Source organism: Pinus tabuliformis, chromosome Q, assembly GCF_031772625.1.
Source record: "Pinus tabuliformis cultivar Carrire ecotype Pingquan chromosome Q, CPIR1, whole genome shotgun sequence".
Taxonomy (NCBI): Eukaryota; Viridiplantae; Streptophyta; class Pinopsida; order Pinales; family Pinaceae; genus Pinus; species Pinus tabuliformis.
In genome coordinates this window covers 464131242-464138317 of record NC_142296.1, presented here as the reverse complement: position 1 = coordinate 464138317, position 7076 = coordinate 464131242, and positions in this window count along the sequence as shown.

The following is a 7076-nucleotide window of genomic DNA, read 5'->3' as shown; positions in this document are numbered from 1 at the left end:
TTATCAAGTTGAGGGAGAGGTGACCAATTATTATGCTCTTTACTTTGGCACTTGTATTCACAAACAAGACAACTGACCGTGTGGTGTGGGCCACTAGTAGATTTGTGGAAATGGGTTGAAGTAGTGGGGAGACAAAGCATTGACTCATAGTGCAAGGAGTTATAACCTAGTATTCCAAAAACTTATATAGATGCCCTAGCTCAAGCTCCAACTTGTCATTGTGTGATTAGATTTGCAAGTGGAGGTTGCATATATCAAAGCATCATTGTATTCTGTAAACTTGCAACAATCCTAAACATTTTGAAATATATAATCATTTTGTTATTTCCATATGAAGATCAAAATTTATATCCCAATTAATTAACATGGTTCATGGAATTTGACAACCAAAAGGACTTTATTATCATTGAAGGTAAGTCTAGGTGATGGTGGTAGGGAGTAGTTGGCTACAAAGCCCTAAAATCCACTCTTAAGTTGACTTAGCAAAAGGGTAGAACCAAAACAAGTGTTTGGCAGGTCCTTCTTTATGGCAAAAGGGGCATTTGGTTTGGGACCTTAGATATTGAAGTTGTTGGCCTAGAGAAAGGCCACTCAAATAAAGGATCAAGCAAACAATGCCTTCTTCAATGTAATATAGCTTCTAGAAAATTTAGAGTAGAAATGACGAACTTCTATGTTTAGGAGACAATGTCCAAGCACTGTTGAGTTGGACATTCAAAATAGTTTTTGCTTTCAATCAATGATAGCTATCATTGGACAATATATTGGGCATTATTTCTTGAAACCTTTAGTGCAATGCCACCTCTAATATCGCCATTGGGTAGCAAGGGCTTGAAGCAAGTCCTCCATAATTAATTCTAGAACAAATTCTATAATTGGTGCATTCTTATCGGGTAAATTGAAGTTAACCTTCAAGGAACGCCAACACTCCAATCTCTAGTTAGAACATGAAAAGGGTCACCATCTATGGTGATGCCACATCAAACAAATGCTTAGTAAAAAACTTGGTCGTTTTCACCAAAGATTATTTTGAACAATAGGTGACCACTAGATGTAGCACCCATTGAAAGACAATTATGTTTTCAATCCACTTTTCCAAGTTAGCTAAGGCTTAATGGCTTCCCAACTTTTGGTATGGTTTGTGCTACAAACATTCCTTTAATCTTCACCCAAGATGACATAAGGATACATTTATTATTTTAAAATTGATCAATAAAGGGTTTGTGAAATATTCTTGGTTTTCATAATATTTGTAAGTTATGAGAAAGTGTAGAAAAAGAGGTTTCAATTTGAATCCTCACATTAGAAATATTCTCTTCATCCCCACAACCAACATTTTACATCTATGTGAATGGCATTTTTTATCAAATGAGATCTCTGGTATCTTTGTTCATGCATACTTGGATCCTTATGACCCTATTGAATTTTTTAAGCGAAGTATAATAAATGGTGTCATTTGGTTCATCAAAGAAATTGTCATATTTAAGCAAAGGCTAAAGAAGCATGATATATATAAGTCACATGGTAAGGCTACATGTAGAGCCTCAAGATTTAGGGTTAAACAATCCCAAAGGGGAGGTTATATTGTTTGCCTAGGCCTTTGTTTATGAGTTGTTTTTTATAGAAACTCTTAATTTTGTAACAAGTGCTACAGTGCAATTTAGGCCTCGCCACTCAAGTTAAAAATTATGTTTTTAGAAAAATTGCATAAAAAATTATAACCTATAGTGGTTAGTGCTAAATTAAAAGTGGTCAATAGATAAATCGAATTCTAAAGTCTTGCCTTGGCATAAACTAATAAATTGAGATGTGAAGTGGATAAATTAACTGTTTGCTCAGGCACACAAGGACTCGCGTAAATTTTGGTGCATAGTAACCACTAGTAAGTCTACACATTTATAGCCCACAGGGAAACTCAATTGGCGATCATCGTGTTATGAAGTATTGTGTAAACCATGAGATACAAGGTTCAAATCCCTCGTGGATTAAGTCAACAAAAAAAATCTACACATTTACAGTTTTACTCCTACATAAGTGTTGAGGATATATCTAAAAATCGTGCATGAATATTGCAACCATATACATAAATTATGGCATAAAATATGTGAGGCACTTATCGACATGGCATTATATTGTGCAAAGACTCCAATAAAACCTTCAAGTTATGCTCCAATCAAATATTTGAAAAATAGTTTTTTAATAATATTAAAAATTAAATATTATTTTTCAAAGTTAAACATTATAAGTTGCATTGGTAAATGTTAAAATAATGCTAAAATTCCGCCTTGGCAATGACTAATAATGTTTCTATTTTATGTCATTTCATATTTTGTATAACACTAATTATATGAAATAATGCTTGAAATTTATAATCAATATGTTTAGGATTAGTGAGTTAAATAAGCACCTAATTGCTCCACTTTCATTTTTATCTCCTTATTTGGTTTAAATCTTTATTTTGAATAGCATGGTTTCTATTTGCATCTAAGAGACAGGGTTAATTCCTTGTTGACATGGACAAGATTGGGTTCCTTGATGATGTGTTTCGACTTCTTGTAGACGTATATTCCTTTAATGATGATGAAGTAAATGTGGATCCCTTTTATGGTGATGATGTGGAGTCATTTCATGATGAATTTTTGGATGACCTAAGCTAATTTATCTTCTTGATGATATGGATTGTTCCCTTGATAATTTGTCTCTATGGTCTTGCTAATGTGGACAAGGTTGATTGATTGCAAGAAGGTTAAGATTAAAAGGGTGCTGGCACACTCTCAAGAGGCCTCCTAGTGAGGATTGCAAGTGTTGTCGTTCTGTATTTTTGAGGTTGAGGGAGTAAACACATAAGACAACATCAAAACCACTTTGGAAGCTGGGATCTAGCCCTACCAGCTTCAAAGAGGGATCTCTCTGTAAAATTTAGCTTTGTTTTATGTAAATTTTAGGCTAGTTATGATTGTACTGTTGTTTTGATTTGATTGTTTGGTTGATTAAACTGTCATAATTCCATTGGGCTATGGATTCTAAAGATTAACTAGATTTGGCATCAAATTTTAGAGGAGTTTCACAGGGCAAGCTAGGTTGCACTATTTGGATCATCACTATTAAATGGATTGTGAAATAGCATAAATGTAAGGTTCAGTGGAACTTAAGGAGCAACTAAGAATTCCTTAATTTGACTTCAACAGAAAACATGAAAATTACTAACAGCCAGAATAGGGTGCTCTAAATAACAAATCCTATTCATCACAGTTTCTATTAAGTAATTGAGATTTTCAAAATAACAGAGAGAGAAAAACAATGTTTAAACAAATAAACTAAAGAAACACATCACCATTTGGTACACCACATGAATCTTGTGAAAGGTCCTTGTATTATTGATGCTCCAGTACTTTGAAAATTTATAATATGCAAAGGAAATTACATTCAGAAATCAACCCTTAATACTTCAAACAATGAAGTATTTATACAAAATAATTACAAAAATGTTGTCAAAACTGACAGTGTATTATTAGCCTAATTACAAACAATACGATTTATCTTTGGCAGAAAAATAGGCCACGTATACAGCTGGAAGGAAAGGTGGCTATGTTTTGGTGGATTCGATTGCTGAGTCAACCTAAAACTGTGTTGCGTTGATGTGTTGACTGTCATGCTGGCTGATGTGCTGGCCGTTGTCTTACTACATCCGAATTACTCTTCAATCTAGTAAATCACATAGTTCTTCCCATCTCTTTTCATCTGGTATGGTCAATTTAATCACCCTCCGGTAAATTTCATTTACCTCTGTGTATTTGGCAAAAGTTGGCTTCACTGTAAAAACGTGTTTTACCTCATTCTGTATGTAGAAATCATTTGACATGGTTTCCAAAAATGCCCTGGCTGTCATACTGCCCTTTATCCCACTGAACTTGATACTGCTTTTGGCCATTTCCTTCATCTTCAAGACATAGTCTTCCTGAGTGATCAATTTATCATTTATTACATAAATGTTGGGCAGCCCTTTCTAGATCAATGCTTCAATTTTGTTAGTAAACCTGTTTACTTGCAGCTCTAATGTTTCACATCTTTCTTCCAACTGATCAATAAGGTTCCTCTTAGTCAAAACTTTCTTCACTTCTAAAATAGTGGCAGTTTTGTCACTGATTCCTAATTCTTCAAGCTCATATTTTGACTTAGAATTCAGGAATCTGATAATGTTAGAGGCTTCTATGGGCATCTCTCCAAGCTTTTCCCTTCCCTGCACAATGGTTTTTGTAGATTTTTCTACCAGTTCCTTCTGCTCAAAGATGATTTGCATAGATGGCCAAATCTCATTCATAGAATCTAGAATATTCATCCAAATGGTTTTCTTGGCTTGTGCCAAGGTATGACCAATTGAGGTATCCCTTTCTACCTTCTGTAACTTCTCCAACAATCTTTGTGATTTCTGCATTTCAGTAACACGAGAAGCTTTAGCTTTGGCCTTTTGTACTTCTAAAGCTTTGAGCTGATCCTGCAAAGTCTTGATCTCTTTTGACTGGATTGACATGTTCTCCAGTGTCTTGGTCACCTGTTCAACACTTGCAGTATGAGTGGAAGAAGTGGCTGCAGTGGCTGTTCCTATTGCTGGAAGCTGAGAAATGGGTATGGCATCCAGGGGGACAATGGCCATCTTCTGACTCTCTTCTTTCTCCTTTATCATCCTCTCCATCTCTACCTCCATCTATCTAATCTGTATGTTTTGTTCTATAATCAGCTTCATCATGTCAGCCTTTTGTGCCTCATTTTATTCAATGTCTTTGGTTAATGGGTCCTCTGTAGTTGGCAGCTTACGCTGCTTTCTCAACGCTGCAATGTCCAGATTCTTCTTCTTGATGATCACCTCTGCAACATTGACATCTTTAGGATCATATCCTATCTTTACCACCAAGTCTTCCAAAGACTTAATCCTATTATCCTTTGCCAATGAGGATACCTTCTCCATTTTTAACTGTGATTGAACATTGGCAAATGAAACATGCAACTTGGGCAATGAAATAGCAGTATTAGTTAGTGTAAAAGATATCATTTCACCAGTTTGCTTGTGCATCTCCATTTGATCAATGGGATGAATGTCTTTGGTGCTAAACTCAAAGGTAGTGCTCTTGTAGTCTATTGTTGTTTTTGGATGTGGAATTTGGGCCTCAAGAAAAGCCATCTGCATTTTTCCATGCTCTGTGTCAAAAACTGATAGCAATCTGCTCTGTGAGTCGGAGGTCTGTTTCCAAAACTGATTATAAGTACTGTTTTTGAGAATCTCATTTCTAAGCTTAATTTCTCTGTATCTATCAAAAACTGTCTTTTCTCTCTCCTTGGACATTCTAGGATTCTAACTTTGTTTCCTTGTGACCTTGTGATGATGAAGGTTTAGAAGGAGATGTTACAAATTTGCTGGTTGTAAGTGGTGAATCTGTGATTATGATGGCATCCTGCTCTTTTGTATCTTTGTCTATTTTTGTCCTAGGAGTCAATTTTGTCCTCTTCCTGTAACTGATCTTGAACTCTTTGGCCTCACTTCCAGTTGTTGATGAAGATCCTTCCTCCCTCTGCATTCTACTTGATTTTTCCTTAGGAGTGGGAGTCTACAAACTGGAAGTAGAAAAGAGTTGTTCTTCAGCTTCCTGCAAGGTGTTTTCTATCCATTCCAACTAATTTGCATATTTTTCTATTTCAGGGCTTGAAGTATGGATGTAAGGAGTACTTTTATTCTCTACTCCGAACTTTGAAATAATGCCACAAGGGTCATAAGGCCATGTAAAACTCATACTGAACTTCATTTCTTTAAGCATATTGTCTGCTTCTTCACCTACTGTCTTGGTATTACATACAAATGGGCTGACCTATGTCTTTATTCGGAATTGTGATTTCTTTTGGCCACTACAAAATGAATATCATCTGTCTAATATACTTTAGGGCAAAAATCCTCATGGGGAGGTATTTAGGGAGTTTGTATGGTGTCAATTTGCACCCATAAACTCTAATTTCTATATAGTTTTGGTATAAATGCCAATCTCTAGTCTTGGCTTGATCTGACAGATGTAGAATTCTTTTAATATCTTCACTAATCTTGGGCTGTATTGAACTGTTAAGGATGTTCATGGCTGGGTGAACAAATTCCTCAATAAATTGCTTGTAAGAGAACTCCTACTGCTCTTTCATGACCAATGAGGTCCAAAAAATCACTGGCTGTTGGTTTCCTGCATCATCAAGCTTCTGCATTGCAAAATTGAACTTATCTGCCTGATAGTAAAGGAACATATATATTAAAATAGAGGTGTAATTAAACACCTGCTCTGTGGGAAATTTTAGAAATTGCTCATGAATGTTGTCAGCCAAGAATTGACTGAAATTGAATACAATGGATGGTTTACTGTCTGTGGAAAATATGGAGAGGAATCCTAAAATGGGCTCATCTACCCACTAATCATAATAATAACCCAAAATATAGGAAATTATAGATACAATTTGCTTGGCTTGATCAGGGAAGATGGAGGAAGGATATGGAGGATTCTTCTTAGGTAATTGGGCATTCTCAGGCAAGAAGATCTCGAAAATTTTGGCTTTGGTAGCGAAATCCAACTTTTGATAAAGTTGGGTGAGGGCTTCTAGGGAGAAAGGAGCACTATTTTCCATAGAGGGAGCTAGCATGATTTGATTGATAGATTGGGCAATAATGGTAAAAAGGATGTCACCGGATGGGGCCATGATAGCTCTTTGGGCAGGGACATAGCAGGCCTAACACTTTCTGGTGAATTCAGGGGCTTGGAAGGTCAGAGGGAAAATGTAATGGGGAAGGTTGGACTCCCAAAGCCCAATTTCATCAATTTTATCTGCATGCTTGTCTTCCAACCAACAATATAACTCTAAAAGGTCACAGTCACATTGGGTTTCACTAATCCGATAATCCTTGTCAGCTAAAGGGATGTGATCTAAATCTACAGAGGCAACTTGTAATAGGTTTTGACAATCTTCTCTTAGGTTTTGCTTTTGGGAGGCATGACTATCAGTGAAAGTAATAGTAAGAGAAATTGACAGAACGCTTACCGAGGAAACAG